The sequence below is a fragment of the Cupressus sempervirens genome, chromosome 1 (assembly GCF_028749045.1).
Source record: "Cupressus sempervirens isolate cs-2001-9-10 chromosome 1, ASM2874904v1, whole genome shotgun sequence".
NCBI lineage: Eukaryota > Viridiplantae > Streptophyta > Pinopsida > Cupressales > Cupressaceae > Cupressus > Cupressus sempervirens.
In genome coordinates this window covers 700,854,623-700,872,998 of record NC_143118.1, presented here as the reverse complement: position 1 = coordinate 700,872,998, position 18,376 = coordinate 700,854,623, and positions in this window count along the sequence as shown.

Here is an 18,376-nt window from a genome sequence, read left to right as displayed (position 1 = left end):
AGTTTCATAGTCTTATCAATCTTAAAATGTCCAACAAGTTCACTACTATATTTCTCCTTCATTATGTTCTCTCTCATAGATCTTTTGGATATACATAATTGAATTCCTTTGAACAACATATCCTCTTGAATCAAATAATCAGTCCACTTATTACTTACTATCTATTCCTTACAAATTTCCAAGGTTTGAAAATTTCCATATCAATCTCATACAAACACTTCAAGTAATCAAAACCAAGTACCTCAACTCTCATCTCTATGAAAAAATTCCTTCTTTGACTCAATGCATCAACAACTTTGTTCAATGTTCACTTTCATGCTTCAATAAAAAGGAAAAGTTATGCAAGGACTCAATCCACTTCATATGTCTCTAATTCAACTTGTTCTAGCTTCTCAAATATGGTAAAGCTTTATGGTCAGTGTACAATGCAAAATTTGTAGGCATCAAATAATGTCTCCACTTCTTCAAAGCTTGAACAATAACATAGAATTCCTAATCATAGACTAAATATTCTCTCTTAGCATCATTCAATTTCTCACTAAAGAAAGTTATAGGCCTTCCTTATTGACTTAAAACAACTAAAATTTTACTTCCACTAGCATCACATTCAATTGGAGAAACTTTACTGAAATTAGGAAAGTGAGTGTAGGTAATTCTGCAATCTTTTGTTTTAAAGTTTCAAAACTCCTTTGTGTTCCATGTGTCTTTTTGAAATCCCTGTTATCTCCTCTCATAGTGACAGTCCTAGAATTACAAATAGAACTAAATTTTTTGATAAATTTCCTATTAAAACTAGCCAATCCATGAAATTATCTTACTTATCCAACATTCTTTGGTATAGGCCAATGAAGGATAATTACTCTCACCTTTTCAAGATCCATTTTCAAACCATTAGTTGACATTACAAAACCAAGGTACATAATCTCCTCTTTCATAAACAAATATTTCTTTAGGATAATAAAAAACTTCTCATCCTTTAATTTTTGTAGTACCTGTCTAATATGTTCAAGGTGCATTTATTTTCTCTTACTAAATACCAAAATATAATCTAGGTATACAATCAAAAACTTACCCAAGAATATTTTCAAAACTTCATTCATCAGCCTTATAAAAGTTCTAGGCACATTAGTTAAACCTAAAGGCATAACCAAAAAATCATCTAATACATCATTAGTCTTAAAAGGAGTTCACCATTCATCTCCCTCTTTGATCCTAGTCTGATGATATTCAATTTTCAAATCAATCTTTGTAAATTACTTCGCTCCACTCAAACTATCCATTATGTCATCCATCCTAGTCAAAGGAAATTTTTACTTTACTGTGATCTTATTTATAGCTCTAGAATCAATGCATATTCTCCACTCTCTATTTTTCTTAGGTGCTAACACAATAGGTACTACACAAGTACTCAAAATTTCTCTAATTAATCCTTTCTCAAGAAATTCCTATACTTGTCTACTCAACTCATTCTTTTCATCAGGTGTTAACCTATATGGTTCTTTATTAAGAAAACTAGCTCCATGTATCAAATTCATACAATGACTAATACTTCTCATAGGAGGCAAACCATCATGTACATCATCAAAAATGATGTCATGAAATTCTATTAGCAAAGGTTCAATCTTAGGTGTCTGTTCTAACTTGTCTTGTTTTTCATTTTCCTTGGAATCAAAACATACAAAACATTTTTTTCTTTCATTACTCTTGCAAACTTATTACACTCAACCAAACATTTTCAAGTTGTAGTACAGGGTAAGTGCACCAAGTTGTGGTGCCAAAAGGGGGGGTATAAGTGGACAACTTTTTTCTGAAATCAGCAATTTTTGAACTTCAACAAGAATTTGAAGATAGTTATGCTCAAAATTTAAGATATGACAAAAGAAAAGTAGTAGTCCTTTGAATCTAGTTTCTAAACTACTAATTTTTTTTAAAAATGGTTTAGTTTTAGGTCCTCAAAAAAGGGGACCATAGAAAGTGGCATTGTTTATTCCAAAAAAAACATAACACAGTACAAAGTGTGGCCCCCCTAATTTTTATTTTTTTTTAAATTCTTTAATCACTCTGGTCAAAAGTTACCTAACACTATGTAGTTTATCCCAAATTTTTTGAGTAATTTTATAATGTGTATTTTTTATGAATTTTTAATTAGACACATCCCAAAAATATGAAATATCTATGTGCTCCCCATAGAAATGATTGAAAAATAATCTAAAATCAAAACTTCTTTTTTTCAAAGTGTGTAGAATAGAGTCTAGTTTCTAAAAAACTAAGTTGTTGCAAAATTTGATGAATGAGCTAAAATCTACAGCCCAGTTAGTACATGTTGGTTTTTGACAAAAAATGAACATGCATTCAAAAGAAATTATAGTTGAAAGGCTTCAAATAGTTCAAATAAATAATAAATTATATGGTTATATAGCCAACACAAAGACCTACAATGTCATATACCTTGATTTTATTGATGCTCAACCATAAGGAAACCTGAAGAAAAGCACATAAGAAAAATCAATAATTTTTTTTTATGTTTGCAACAAAACATGTCTCAAACTAGTTTATAGACTCCAAACCTTTGGGTTGGATCCCTAAGATAAAACCAAGCCTTAGGCTTGGTAAAATGCAAATCTTTAAATAGTGTGTGCACACTATAGCACACACATGCTATTTAGAGCTTTTTAAAATTTGAGTCTTAATAGCACATGCACACTTTAGTGTGCACACACTATCATGACCTAAATAGTGCATAGAGAGGGAAGGAGAGAGAGAGAGAGGAGAGGGGGGATGGGTGTGTGTGCATGAGAGAGAGAAAGTAGGGTATGGGAGAGGGGAGAGAGAGGAAGTGTGAGAGAGAGTAGGGGTGGTAGACAGTACAAGATGGGAGAGAGAGATTGACAATAGGGGATGGGGGGAGAGAGAGAGTAGATGGTGGGAGAGGGAGAGGGAGAGGGAGAGCGAGAGAGAGAAGAGGATGGGAATATGTGTGTGAGAGAGAGAGAGGGTAGGGGATGGGAGAGGAGAGAGAGAGGGGGGATGGGAGTGTGTGTGTGTGTGTGTGTGTGAAAGAGAGAGAGTAGGGGATGGGAGAGGGGAGAGAGAGTAGCCTAAGACAGAGAGTAGGTGGTGGGAGAGGGAGTGGGAGAGGGAGAGAGAGGGAGGGATGGGAGTGTGTGTGAGAGAGAGTAGGGCATAAAAGAGAGTGTGAGAGAGAGTAGGTGGTGGGAGAGTTAGTGGGAGAGGGAGAGAGAGGGGGATGGGAGTGTGTGTGAGAGATCTAGAGAGTAGGGGATGGGAGAGGAGAGAGAGAGGGGGGATAGGAGTGTGTGTGAGAGATCTAGAGAGTAGGGGATGGGAGAGGAGAGAGAGAGGGGGGATAGGAGTGTGTGTGTGTGTGAAAGAAAGAGAGTAGGAGATGGGAGAGGGGAGAGAGAGAGAGAGTAGGGGATGGGAGAGAGAGAGGGGGATGGGAGTGTGTGTAAGAGAGAGTAGGGGATGGGAGAGAGAGTAGGGGGTGGTAGAGAGATAGTATGGGATGGGAGAGAGTGTGAGAGTGAGAGAGAGTAGGGGGTGGCAAAGATAGAGTAGGGGATGGGAGAGAGAGAGTGAGAGAAGGGGATGGGGGAGAGAGAGAGTAGGTGGTGGGAGAGCGAGAGAAAGAGAGAGAGGAGGATGAAAGTGTGCAAGTGAGAGAGAGAGAGTAGGGGATGAGAAAGGAGAGAGAGTAGGGGATAGGAGAGGAGAGAGAGGGGAGATGGGAGTGTGTGTGTGCATGTGTGTATGTGAAAGAGAGAGAGCAGGGGATGGAAGAGGAGGAGAGAGAGTATCCCAAGAGAGAGTAGGGGATGGGAGAGAGAGAGAGAGAGAGAGTAAGTGGTGGGAGAGGGAGTGGGAGAGGGAGAGAGGGGAGGATAAGAATGTGTGTAAGAGAGAGAGTAGTGGGTGGCAAAGAGAGAGTAGAGAGGAAGAGAGTGAGAGAGAGTAGGAAATGGGAGAGGGAGTGGGAGAGGGAGAGTGAGTGAGAGAGAGTAGGGGATGGGAGAGGAGAGGAGAGAGAGAGGGGGATGGGTGTGTGTGTGTATGTGAAAGAGAGAGAGAGTAGGGGATGGGAGAGAGAGTAGGTAGTGGGAGGGGGAGTGGGAGAGGGAGAGAGAGGGGGGATGGGAGAGAGTATGACAATGTGAGAGAGAGTATGGGTGGTAAAGAGAGATTAGGGGATGGGAGAGAGAGTGAGAGTAGGGTATGGGAGAGAGAGGGGGGGATGGGAGTGTGTATGTGAGAAAGAGAGAGAGAAAGTGGTGGGAGAGGGAGTGGGAGAGGGGGAGAGAGGGGGGATGGGAATGTGCATAAGAGAGAGAGTAGGAGATGGGAGAGAGTGTGTGAGAGAGAGAGAGAGAGTAGGGGGTGGAAGAGAGAGAGAGTAGAGAGGGAGAGAGTGAGAGTGAGAGAGAGAGAAAGTGAATGAGAGAAAGGGATGAGAGAGGAGAGGAGAGAGAGAGAAAGAGAGGGGGGATGGGTGTGTGTGTGTGAAAGAGAGAGTTGGGGATGGGAGAGGGGAGAGAGAGAGTAGGGGATGGGAGAGAGAGTGTAGGTGGTGGGAGAGGGAGTGGGAGTGGGAGAGGGAGAGAGAGGTGGGATGGGAGTGTGTGTAAGAGAGAGAGTAGGGGATGGGAGAGAGTGTGAGAGTGAGAGAGAAAGGGTGTCAGAGAGAGAGTAGGGGATGTGAGAGAGATAATGATAGTAGGGGATGGGAGACAGAGAGTAGAGAGAGAGAGTGAGAGAGAGAGATAATAGGTAGTGGGAGAGGGAGTGCGAGAGGGAGAGTGAGAGAGTGAGAGTAGGGGATGGGAGAGAGAGAGAGTAGGGGATGGGAGAGAGATTAAGAGTAGGGGATGGAAGAGAGAGTGAGAGTAGAGAGGGAGAGAGTGAGAGAGAGATAGTAGGTAGTGGGAGAGGGAGTGGGAGATGAAGAGTGAGAGAGTGAGAGTGGGGGATGGTAGAGAGAGAGTAGGGGGTGAGAGAGAGAGTGTGTGAGAGTAAGGGATGGGAGAGAGAAAAGAGAGAGAGATAGTAGGTGGTGGGAGAGGGAGAGAGAGAGAGGGGATGGGAGTGTATGAGAGATCTAGAGATTAGGGGATGGCAGAGGAGAGAGGGGGTGGATAGGAGTGTGTGTGTGTGTGTGTGTGAAAGAGAGAGAGTAGGGGATGAGAGAGGGGAGAGAGAGTATCCTAAGAGAGAGAGAGTAGTAGATGGGAGAGAGAGTGAGAGAGAGAGAGTAGGTGGTGGAAGAGGGAGTGGGAGAGGGAGAGAGAGGGGGATGGAAGTGTGTATAAGAGAGATAGTATAGGATGGGAGAGAGTGTGAGAGTATGAGAGAGAGAGTAGGTGGTAGAGAGAGAATGGGATGGGAGAGAGAGAGTGAGAGTAGGGGATGAGAGAGAGAGAGAGAGGAGGATGAGAGTGAGAGAGAGAGTAGCCTGAGAGAGAGAGTAGATAGTGGGAGAGGGGGAGAGAGAGGGGGAGGGGAGTGAGAGAGAGCGTAGGGGATGGGAGAGGAGATTGAGAGTGAGAGATAGAGTAGGGGATGGGAGAGGAGTGAGAGTGAGAGAGAGTAAGGGATGGGAGAGGGGAGAAAGTGAGAGAGTAGGGGATGGGAGAGAGAGTGAGAGAGAGAGTAGGTGGTGGGAGAGGGAGTAGGAGAGGGAGAGTGAGAGAGAGTAGGGGATGGGAGAGGAGAGAGAGTGAGAGAGAGTAGGAGATAGGGGAGGAGAGAGAGCAAGAGAGAGTAGGGGATAGGAGAGGAGAGAGAGTAGGGGATGGGAGAGGAGAGAGAGTAGGGAGAGAGAGTAGGTAGCGGGAGAGGGAGAGAGAGGGGGGATGTGAGTATGTGAGAGAGAGTAGGGGATGGGAGAGAAAGTAGGTAGTGGGAGAGGGAGAGTGAGAGAGAGTAGGGGATGGGAGAGGAGAGAGAGTAGGGAGAGAGAGTAGGGGATGGGAGAGTGGAGATATAGAGAGAGTAGGGGATGGGAGAGATAGTAGGCATTCGGAGAGGGAGTAGGAGAGGGAGAGCAAGAGAGATTATGGGATGGGAGAGGAGAGAGAGTGAGAGAGAGTAGGTAGTGGAAGTGGGAGTAGGAGAGGGAGAGTGAGAGAGAGTAGGGGATGGGGGATGGTGGGATAGGGAGAGATTATTTTTCACATAGTACTTAACACTATAGTACATATGCACTTTATAGTGTGTACATGCTATAGTGCATATGCACTATGTGAAAACACCAAAAATAGTCATAAAGCAAGTTTGGGTCCTTGTTGATCCATATTTTTCTTTTTTTCTATTGTGTATTCTATTGTTTTGATAGAAAACATGGGTTTCAAGCTGTTGGAAGTTAGCAAAAACTATTTTAGGGCATTTTGAACATTCTTTCATTTTATTTGAAGCTAGCAAACACAAAATTCAATCATTGGATACACTATTTGAAGGCTTTTTGAATATTCTTTCTATAGAAAAGGTTAGTGCAGTCCTTTTTAAATATTCTTTGTTGTTATATAGAGACAAATTTGATTATAATTTGACATGTTGTTTAATATATAGTGAATTCATTAAAATTTGTATGTTTGAGTGAATTGTTATTTGAACATGGTCAGAAATTTTGCAAGTTGTTTAATATATATTATGTATTCATTGAAATAATTATAATTTTTATATGTATTTGAATGATTTGTAATTTACAAATTTTAAGTAATTTAGATGTTTGAATAATTTGACATATAGAAAGCATCATCATGCCAAGGAAGAAACCAAAAACTCAAAAAAATTAAGAGAGGGAGAGAGATTTGGAAATTAAAAGAGATAAAATGAAACTACTATGTGAACAAAGAAAATTACAAAGAAATAATGAAGAATTGACTATCGAATAGGAACAAGAACCACTAATACAAAGAAACAAAGAGGAAAAATTCAAAAGACAAATAGAATGAATAAGACTATTATGCTCAAGAAGATAATTGAATTGTGAAGCTGCACCATCTTCCAATGTTGGAGTCATATCATCCTCTCATGTTGAAGAGATGCTAATTTGTAGATTCGATGATGTACACACTCCATCATGTCATGTTGAAGGCACAACATCAACATATCAAGTAGGTGATATTCCATCTTTTGCATCTTATTGCCAAAAAAAATCATCTTCGGTTCAAGGTACACAAAAAACTCAACCTTATGTTGATGTTCAAAATGTTGATGGAATGAAAGATATTATAACACCTTTTATAATTTGTTTTAGAAGACCAAAATATTTGATTGATATTGATACTAACATTTTGAAATCAATGCCTAACAAGATTAGCAAGCGTACTTGTCAAAGAAAAGTTAATTGTATGTGGATATTATTCTTTGAAGAATTAAATATTATAGGTCAATGCCAATTATTTTTTGAAATGATGGAGAATTTTAAATTTAGGCCTATCATGAATATTCCTGGCCTAAGAATGATGGATGATTCAAATGAAAAAAACATTGTAAAGAATCTAATGAGTGCTTATGACAAAGTGGGTTCTAAATCACATACCAAAGATAGTAATATCACAAGATGAGTACTTACATCAACAATAGTAAGTATCCAAATGAAGAAAGCTCAACTCATGAGAAAGACAAACAAAATATTGAAAATTGGTAGAGGTACTCTAAGGAGAGCCATGCTAAGAAATGAGAGATTGGAAGATCTAGCAAAAAATGAGTTATGAACATTTAGCGGTAGACTATCATGAAAGGATAAAGAAATTAGTGAAGCTTTGAAATCATTGATTGAAGATTTTTTAGAAAAATAACAAACATGTTTCCCCTAATCAAAGAGATGTTCTAATGAGGATTGGTAGCCAAAATCACAACCCACATGCGAATCATTTTTTGGACTCAACTCAAACAAATTTTTTTGCAAAATTTATTGGTATGTATCCTCAAATTTGAATAAGTCAAATATTTTTTGAGATGGGTAAACCTTTTTATGTGAAGATAAATCACACATGCACAACTTCTTGTTGTAGGATACATATTGATTTTTCTAACCATTTTGATGTTTTTAGGCATATATGTGTGTTTTTGCATTCTAAGTTTGTTTTGCAGGATTGTGAAATGAATGAGCCACCAATATCTTCAAGGGAATTCATATTCAACATTTTATGTGAAATAGGGGATGGCCAACAATTTTACAAGACATCATGCTTGGATGGTACATGCTTATTTTTTGGTTCTTTATAACTTTTATTAACTTGTGAACATATGGATAGTACACATGCAATTGGAAATAAAATAGTAGATTATGGAAAATATAAGACAGTGAAATATGCTCTAAAAGATGGGAAATAGGGTAAATGATGTGATTTAGTCATTGAAAATATTTTAGTGTATGATTTCATGAAGATTTTTTGTGAAAATATTATTTACAAGTATGCAAGGCATACACATAGGGCTTGATGGTTGGATTTTTAATTCAAGTTGTGCAAGGATATGTTTCCACTAGATACCATTGTTTTAGTTGTAGAATTCACAAAGAACTACACATTACAACCACAAAATGAGGTGCAAGTAAAGTATAATACTTCTCAAGAGGTTTCCATATTTGTTCACATAACATTCATGCATTCAACTACAAGTACAGAGGATGATAGGAAGATTTTGAGGGAGTAACATTTTTACATCAGTGATGGTCGATCACATTCTACGAAGTTTGTGCATGGTTGTTTTCAACTATTTTATAGAAATTTAGCTAATAGGGGCATACCATATCATTAACACATTATTTGGTCAAACAATTATGCATCTCAATTCAAGAATGTATGGATGTTCTATTGGTTGAGTAGAATGCACAGCTTGTGTAAAATTTAATATATGTGAAATTTCATAGATGCTGGTCATGGAAAGGGAGAGCACAATGGTGCAAGTGCATGCATCAAAAGAGCCTTAGCTCATGAAGAACTAAAGTGCAAAGATGGAGCAATATTGACAGATGCAAAATCCATCATCTAGTGGTGTAATGCTACAATGGGTCCAGGCAAGGAAGGTGAGTCTATGGTTCGTAGATTTTTTGGTTGATAGATAATACTAACATTGCACCATATGAGGATTGTTGCACAATAATAGAATCAAGTGAGTTGCACTCTTTTAGAAGCTTTGATGTAGGTTCATGAAGTATCCACATACAAAAAATGTCATGTTATTGTCCATCATGTGTAGAGGAATATTGGGATGATTTTGAGTTGATTAGATGGGTGGACAAATGGGATATAAGGGTTTTGGACCCAATTGACACCTATCGTCCCCCACAAGTATTAGAAATGGTAGAGATGGATTCATTCATTGACTTTGACCACTTTTTTGATCTAGTGCAACCTGGTAATATATACATTTATATATCTTTGTAATTTCAATATGTAATATATAACTTCTACCTAAGTATTTTCTGAATTAATGACTGCATTTTGTACATTTATCACTACAGACCATGTTTTTTCTATTATTGTTCCTGAAGACAATGAAGAAGGGATAAATTATTATTTTTGTTGTTGTGTCCAAGCCAATTTTTTTTGGATCACTCATTTATAGATGGTGAAGGGTTAGAGTACCATATTGGTGCAGTGGTTATAATTGACACTTGGCTTACATGATATTCTATGAAGAATCCTATCTTGTGGTTATTCAAGGATTGGCAAATAGAGAGGAGGATTCTTCATTATTCGAACCTTGTTGTCACATTAAATTTCCACTTGATAAATTATGGTGGAAAAACACATAATAAGACTCTTTGGAAAGTTCACGAGTTAGACCACGAGGCAATATTTGAGACATTAAAATGTAAAGTAGATCTAGTTGGTTCATTAGATTGAATAGGGAGAGAGGGAGAGAGAGAAAGAGTGGTCCACAGTCACCTTGAATCATTGATGCAAGTGGCAATGTACTAACAATGAAGGTTGGTAGAGTACAACCGACAAGGACACCTAAACAAAGTTTGAAAGCCCAAACAAGGCCTAAAACCCCACACTTGCACCTTGACAACAATAAAAGCTTAACATATGAAACCTACTCTAGCTATGGAACAATGAACATAGACTTAAGGCACGTTTTTTTTACATCAACAGGGGCAAATGGACTGAATTTGAAGGCCTCAAATTGAGAAAAAGTCATAGTTCCTTCATTAACCTCTTGGATTCCTAGTAGCCCAAGAAGCCAGGTTCTGGCCTACAACTTAGTAAATGTTGAATGGAAGTAAAAACTAACCACCAAGACATCTCCTACTCCTGATATACAGTTAGATTCCAAAGTGCTAACATTGCATACACAAAAATGCTGCATTAACCTATGGGGACAACAATTAAGGCTAAAGGGTTGTTTAGGCCACTATTGCAAAGGAAGTACTATTTAGACACATACTAGAACCACCAAATTGGAAATGTTGAGGAATGTTTTGAATATCCTAAATCCCAAGTTTGAGGCTTTGGAAATGAGTGTTAAGGTCTCAAGTGTTGACTGTAGCAAAACAGTGAGTTGGTGCATATATGCTACATACACCTAGGGCATCATCTTTCTCCCTTGTACCTACATTTCTACGACTAAAACAAAAAAAATATCAAAGAGAATTAAGAATAAAAAGACTCCACCAAAGGCCATAAAATTCCTATGGTGGAATCTCAAGTTATAATGTGATTTCCACCAAAACCCTTGAAACCCTTAAATTTTGGGTTGTCAACACTAAAATAGGAATAACTTGATTTCCATAGTATTTCAAGACCTCAAACTAGTTGCATTAGAAAGGTAACTCAAATATGCATTCAACCATACCAATATTTGACACCTATTCATCATTACAAGTCTGTACCATGCAAAAAAATAGGTTATATTTTATTGATTTCAAAGAAAAATCTTACATTATACCTTCCACCCAACTGAAAGGTCTATATGGAGGTCTTCCCCAATTTATCCAACCAAATTCTAAAGGTTTTGACCATTGTGGGAATAATTACAAACAATTTTTCTTAGTTATGCAAAATGTTGCAAAGTTGCATAGCAACTTTTGCAACTTTTATTGCATTTTTGCATTTTTGTGCCTAAAAGGTATTTTAACTATGTAAATGAGTCCTAATTGACTCAATAAAACTATTAGACCCTAGATGACAAGCATATGAATTCAAAATACAAAAATTGTGCCCTTGTAACCTCATTGAGCAATGGGCTTATAAAGCACCCAATATTGCTAATGGACCACACAAAAGGGTTAATGGAAAATCTAGGAGTCTAAAATCATGACCTTATTGAAAATATGGAAAGAAACTAGAAAGAGATCATAAATGACCCAAATAACTTGATTACATGATTCCATGGTAGATTGGGTTGTTTAGAACAATTTTGTTTTAGGAATTTTGGTCTAAGGTCTAAAGTGTGTTTATATTCCATTCCATGGTCATTGTTCTCTTTTCATTCATGTTTGGGGGTATGTTCCTAGTGCAGAGCACCAAGGAACTTGGTTTATATTTTGGTTTTCATGTTTTTTTTTACCTGCTTAGGCTAGAACAAACAACCCTTGGATGAGAAGTCCATGGTTGTCAAAGAAAGACACAATTTTGTATGCTTAAGGAACTTTATGCAATTTATAAGCAAAACTTGCTCATTAGGAAATTTTAAGATTTTTAATGTTGTTGGTCAAGAAATCCTAGGATTATTTCTTTTAGTTGGTTTTAGGTATGTTGGAACCTTTTCCAAGTCCTAGAAGTGGAATCAAGTGAAAAATGTAAAAGTTGCACTTTTTGTGCAAAGTTGCATTGTTGAAAGTTGTAAAAGTTGTTCAAATTTGCAACTTAGTAGGAAAAGAGTTATAACTATTAAAATATTTTTTTGAACCATTAAAATAGAAATAGGAGATATATACCTCATCTGTGAGGTTTGGAGGGCATTAATGTATGGATTGGAAGAAGTTGCAAAGAAAGAAATTTAGTTTTTGGAGTCATTTTACTATTGTTTACATGCTACATGAAATGTATGGACTTTCATACTAGATGTGATGGATTTTTGAGATAGATCTTTGAATTGAATTTTTTTTCTTATGGTCTCATCATTCTACATGTTTTCTAACTTAAATTATTGCATTTTTAATGAAACTAGGTTTTTAGGACAACATTTTGGTGCACATAGCAAAAATGGGCCTCTAACTGCAATTTCCTTGTTTGAAATTTCATGACCACTTGGGAAATGGTAGTTAGTAGGGTCCTTTTTAAGATTCCAGGGTTTCAAGACTAGAGTATGTGTTCTATGATTTTTCCAATCAAGCCCTAGGTCAAGTACCATGAAGGATTTGACCTCTTGTAGTGTGTTGATTTGTGAACGGCAGGAGTTTGGGAATTGGTGAAGGGCTAAGCATTTGGAAATAAGTTATTTTAGTGTTTCCTAATGATGGAAGTGGCAGGGTACTAACAAGGTAGGTTAGGGGAGTACAACCCACAAGAACACTTTAACAAGGTTTGAAAGCCCAAATAAGGCTTAAGATCCCACACTTGCACCTTAATCACTAGAATGACTTAATACATGAAACCTACACTAGACATGGAACCATGAAACCAAACACTAGGTATGTTTTTCTTACATCATCATGGGTATACTAACTAGATTTGGAAACCCCGAAACAAAAAGAAGGCATAGTTCCTTTATTAACCCCTAGGATTCCTAGCAGCCCAAGAAATGAGGTTTTGGTGTACTAATTGTACATTTTCAATGGAAGAAAGATGCTAAAAAAAAAAGATTAGTTTCTATTTTTGATGTATTAGCAGATCTCAAAGTGTAGGGATCCTATAATCAAGAAGACTATCATAACCCGTGGGACAACAACTAGACAAAAAGGGCTAATTAGGCCACATTTAAAAAGGAGGTACGACTTAAACCTATCCCAAAAATATGAGACCAATTAGGTTAGTTGAGGAATGTCCCAAATATGTTGTTTTCCAAGTTATGGATCAAAGCATGAAGTTTTGGGGTCTTAAAATGTTGATATAATAGTAATGTGTATTGATGCATACAAGGTATATGCATTCAAGGCATCATATTTCTCCTTTGTCCCTGCATATAAAAACCTAAGACCAAAAGAATCTTAAAGTGCATTAGAAGTACAAGGATTTCACCAAAGGCCATAATTTTCCTATGGTGGAATTTGGAGTTATAACCCAATTTTCCTCAAAACCCTACAAATCCTCAAAATTTGGGCTGTTTGCACAAAAATAGGAATAACTTGAGTTTTACAAAGTCTTAGAACCTCAAACTAGTTGCATTAGAAATTTGATTCAAGCATCTATCCAAGAATACTAGGCATAGATCCCTAGGCATTTGTACAAATTTTTACCATCCAGAGAACTCACTGAAAATGCAAAAAATAGGGTTGTTTTTATTGATTTCAATGCCAAAACATTACATTGTACCTTCTACCTACCTGAAAGGGCTATATGAGGGTGGTGTAGGGCACCAAGTAAAATAGGTTTAATAGGTCCATAGGATAGTCAATACAATAAGGTTTTTGTAACAAGACCAATTGTAAGGTCAATTGGATGCTTGGTGTAATTATAAACCAAGATACCACATTGAACCAAAGGTCACATTATGGAAATTGAGTTGTTTTGTGTGCAATAGGGAGTTTGGAAGTCCTTAGATGTATTTAGGTGTTATTATGATCATTAGGAAATAATTTAGGTGTCTAGGAGGTCACTAGCACAAAAATGTCAATGTTGTCATGCAAAAATGCAAAGTTGATGACAACATTTTATGCAAAAGAATCAAAAAGTGGTTGAACATTGGCCTAACCATTTGAATGATGGTTATGAAAATTGGAGGAAAGGAATATGTGTTATAAAAGGATGTTCATGAAGAAAACATCATAGTGGTATGGACTAGTGAAGATTTATATTAATAAAACTCTAATTTTTTTCCATTTTCTCTATTTTCCTGAGTTGTATAGATTTGTACTGATTGGGAAAGGTGATCAATTGACATGGTTGGATAACCTAATCAACTAGGCTTCATTTTCTTTTGGTTTGAAGATTTAATCTTTTCATTTGCTCAAGTTATTGCATTTTTTGTACAAGTTGCTTGTTTGGGCTTGAATTCAAGGGTTTTGGCAAATATGTGCCTCTAACTTGCAATTTGATGCCACTTAGGGAGATACAAGTTAGGGAAGTGTACTTTGATATGGTAAAGTTTCAAACTTGGAAGAGTTCGATTGCTATTTTCACTAGTAGGCCCTAGGCTAAACATCTCCATGTGTTTAGCCTAGTAGTAAAGAAGAAGTGGCATTCGGACTTCCAAATTAATTGTTTGAACCCAAGTGAAAGGTGAAATGGAGTTGTAGGAAGGAGAGGAAGAGGTCCATGGGGTTGGTTATGTGAACCCATTTTCAAGCATGTGTTTTGGAAACCTAGCCTAATTAGGCTTATTAGGTCTATGGACTAAAGTGGAGTTTGGACATGCTAGAATAGAGTCAGCCCTTGATCCTTTGGAGTCTTCAAGAGATAGGTAAAGGGTATTTGAAAAGGTGGTAAGTTGGTCTTGTCCTTTGGAAAGTATTGAAGTTTGCCAAGGAAAACTAAAATTTTACCTACTAGGATTTCTAGGCCTAATTTTGGGAAATTGACCCCTTGGGGGTGTTAGGACCCTAAAATTGCATGAATCCCAATGATATAAGCCTAGTGATGTTGATCCTAGCCTATGTTTGAAGTTTTGAAACCTGGTTGCATATTTTGCCTTATTTGGCCTAGTTGAGGGCTAGTGTCCCTAAAGCTTAGATTGGATACAAGTTTGCCAAGAGCCTTGGAAAGGGGGAAAGACCTTAGGAAAGTGGAGTCCACTTGGAGAGAGATAGGTCAGCATTTGGAAAAGGTTCGTAAAAAAAATTGGCATCTTGTAGTGGGTTGGGTGCTATTAGACACCTAGGAGGTAATTGGTAGAAGGCTATGATCTTTACATCAAAAGGTCTTCCCCAACTGATCCAACCAAATTTGAAAGGTTGTGACCATTGGGGGAGTGATTACAAATAATTTTTCTTAGTTCATTGCATTCATTTCCATGACCCTGTTTCCTATTGGTTGCTTTCTAAACCAATCATCTACCTAACTAGGATATGTTTGGGAACTAACAATCTCCATTTAAACTAAAGTCTCCATTCAAAGGTGGCAATGAGCTTTTTGTTTTTATGTTAAGAACATTAATATATTTCGATGAGAAATTTGAGGGATCATGCCCAGCTTGAGTATCTTGGCTTTTCATGTCCTATAAATGCACGGCCATTGATGAATAAGAATTTCTAATTGAAACATCTGTGGTGCTGGAATGAAGTGCATGACCAGATTCTTTGCCTACTAATAAGCCAATTTGAGGCTTCACTTCACATTACTCCATGGACAATTCCATAGCACTTGTTACTTCTCTATTTGAAAATTTTGTGTTTGTGTACATGTGCACTCTTTCCCAATAGCTGTAGGTTTTTTCTCTTCATCCCAAGTAATTTCCATACCCTAAATGGCACTAAGATAACCATTTTCTTCTAAAATGTCCTTTTCTCTCAGAATAATCTCTCCATTAACCAAGTTTTCTATATCTTCCTTTGTATATTTAATAGATGTAGCTGGTATCCAATTGCTTATTCATTGTCTTTCAATATTCATGAGAAACTAAGGTATTTGGTTACCTAATAGGTCCTAGGAGTCTTAACTAGGGTCCTAGAATAGTCCTAGATGGACCCATTTGACCTAAATATGTAAAGAGCAAAAATTGCTCAAAAGTTGCAATGTTGCTCAAAAAATTGCTCGAGTAACTTTTGCAATTTTTGCGAAAAAGTTGCAAATAGAAGTTTGGAAAGTTGTAACTTTATATTCTTTGGTATATGAGCATGGGAAACATTTTTTCAAAGGTTAGAAGGTTTCCAATAAGATTTGCATTTTTAAGCAACTTTTACAACTTTTGCAATTTTGCACAAAAAGTGCAACTAATGCAAAGTTCAATAGATTTCACTTCTAGGACTTGGAAAAGGTTCCAAACTATTATAAAAAAACTAAAAACACCTAATCCTAAGCTATCTTGACAAAAAACTCAACAAGACCCAATTTGACCTAATTAGCAACTTTTTCTCATATCTTGCACAAAGTGGCCTAGGCATAGATATCTTACTCATATCTCCCTCACCATTCATTGTGGGATCAAACTGTCTATTCCATTAGCTCTAAGTGGCCATGTAAAACCTATCCCCAAGCTCATCCCATCTCATTGAGCACTCAAACATTCTTGGGTACGCCAAACTGAAACATCCCTAAGAGTCACTGAATGCCATAGGGCAGCGATCTTTGACAAGGCATATCTTGGAGCTCGTGCAAGGTATAGATGCAATTCTATGTGCTATAGGACCATGTTGTGGAGACCTAAAATAACCACTCTCACTTTTTGGATATCTTATTCCATTTTTATTTTTTGAGGCCATCTTGGGTGATGTTGAAACTCGTAGTGTTGGCTAGTACAAAGTTGCCAACTGCCAAATCTCCCTCGCCATTCATCGTGGGATCAAACTATATATTGTGTTAGCTCTAGGTGGCTAGGTAAACCCTAGCCCCAAGCTCCTCCCATCTTTTTGAGTGCTCAAACATTCTTAGGCACCCCAAATTGAAACATCCCTAAGAGTCACCAAATGTCATAGGGTAACGATCTTTGACGATGCATATCTTAGAGCTCATGCAAGGTATGGATGTAATTCTTAGTGCTATAGGACCATGTTGCAGAGATCTACAATAACCTCTCTCACTTTTTGGAGATCTTACTATATTTTGATTTTGTGATGCCATCTTAGGTGATTCTAAAACTCGTAGTGTTGGCCAGTACAATGTTGCTAACTGCTTAATCTCCCTCACCATTTGTCATGGGATCAAACTATCTATTCCTTAGCTCTAGGTGGTTAGGTAAACCCTAGCCCCAAGCTCCTCCAGTGCTATTGAGTGCTTGAACATTCTTGGGCACATCGAACCAAAATATCCCTAAGAGTCACAAAATGCCATTAGGTAGTGATCTTTGACAGGGCATATCTCAGAGCTCGTGCAAGGTATGGATGCAATTCTAGGTGTTATAGGATTTTGTTTTGGAGACCTACAATAAGCTCACTCAATTTTTGGAGATCTCACTCCATTTTGATTTTGTGATGCCATCTTAGGTGATGCTGAAACTTGTAGTGTTGGCCAGTACAAAGTTACCAACTGCCAAATCTCCCTCATTGTTCATTTTGGGATCAAACTATCTATTTTGTTAGCTCTGAGTGGCCAAGTAAACCTTAGCCTCAAGCTTGTCTTGTCCCATTAGGCACTCAAACATTATCAGGAACACTAAATTGAAACATCCCTAAGAGTCACTAAATGTCATAGGGTAGTGATCTTTGATGGGGCATATGTCAAAGTTCATGTGAGATATGGATATGATTCTAGGTGTTATAGAACCATGTTGCAAAGATTTAAATTAACCTCTCTCACTTTTTGGAGATCTTACTCCATTTTGATTTTGTGAAGCCATCTTGGGTGATGCTGAAACTCGTAGTGTTGGCCAGTACAAAGTTGCCAACTACCAAATCTCCCTCACCATTCATCATGGAATTGAACTGTCTATTCTGTTAGCTCTAGGTGGTTGGGTAAAACCTAGCCCCAAGCTCATCCTATCTTGTTGAGTACTCAAATGTTCTCGGGCATGCATAACCTAAATGTCCTTAAGAGTCACTAAATGCCATAGGGTAGTGATCTTTGATGGGGCATATCTCGAAGCTCGTACAAGCTATAGACGCAATTCTAGGTGCTATAGGACCCTATTATGGAGACTTACAATAACCTCTCTTTCTTTTTGGATATCTTACTCCATTTTGATTTTTCAATGCCATCTCAAGTGATGTTGAAACTTGTAGTGTTGTCCAGTACAAAGTTTCCAACTACCAAATCTCCCTCACCATTTGTTGTGGGATCGAACTATCTCTTTTGTCAGCTCCAAGTGGCTAGGCAAACACTAGTCTCAAGCTCCTCCCATCTTGTTAAGCGATCAAATGTTCTTGGAAACACCAAACTGAATTGTTCAGAAGAGACTAAATGCCATAGGGCAGCGATCTTTGATGGAGCATATCTCAGAGCTCATGCAAAGTATGTAAGCAATTCTAGGTGCTATAGGACCGTGTTATAGAGACCTATAATAACCTCTCTCTCTTTTTGGTGATCTTACTCTATTTTAATTTTTTGATGCCATGTCAGGTGATGTTGAAACTTGTAGTGTTGGCTAGTACAATGTTGCCAATAGCCAAATCTCTCTCACCTTTCATCATGGGATCAAACTATCTATTATATTA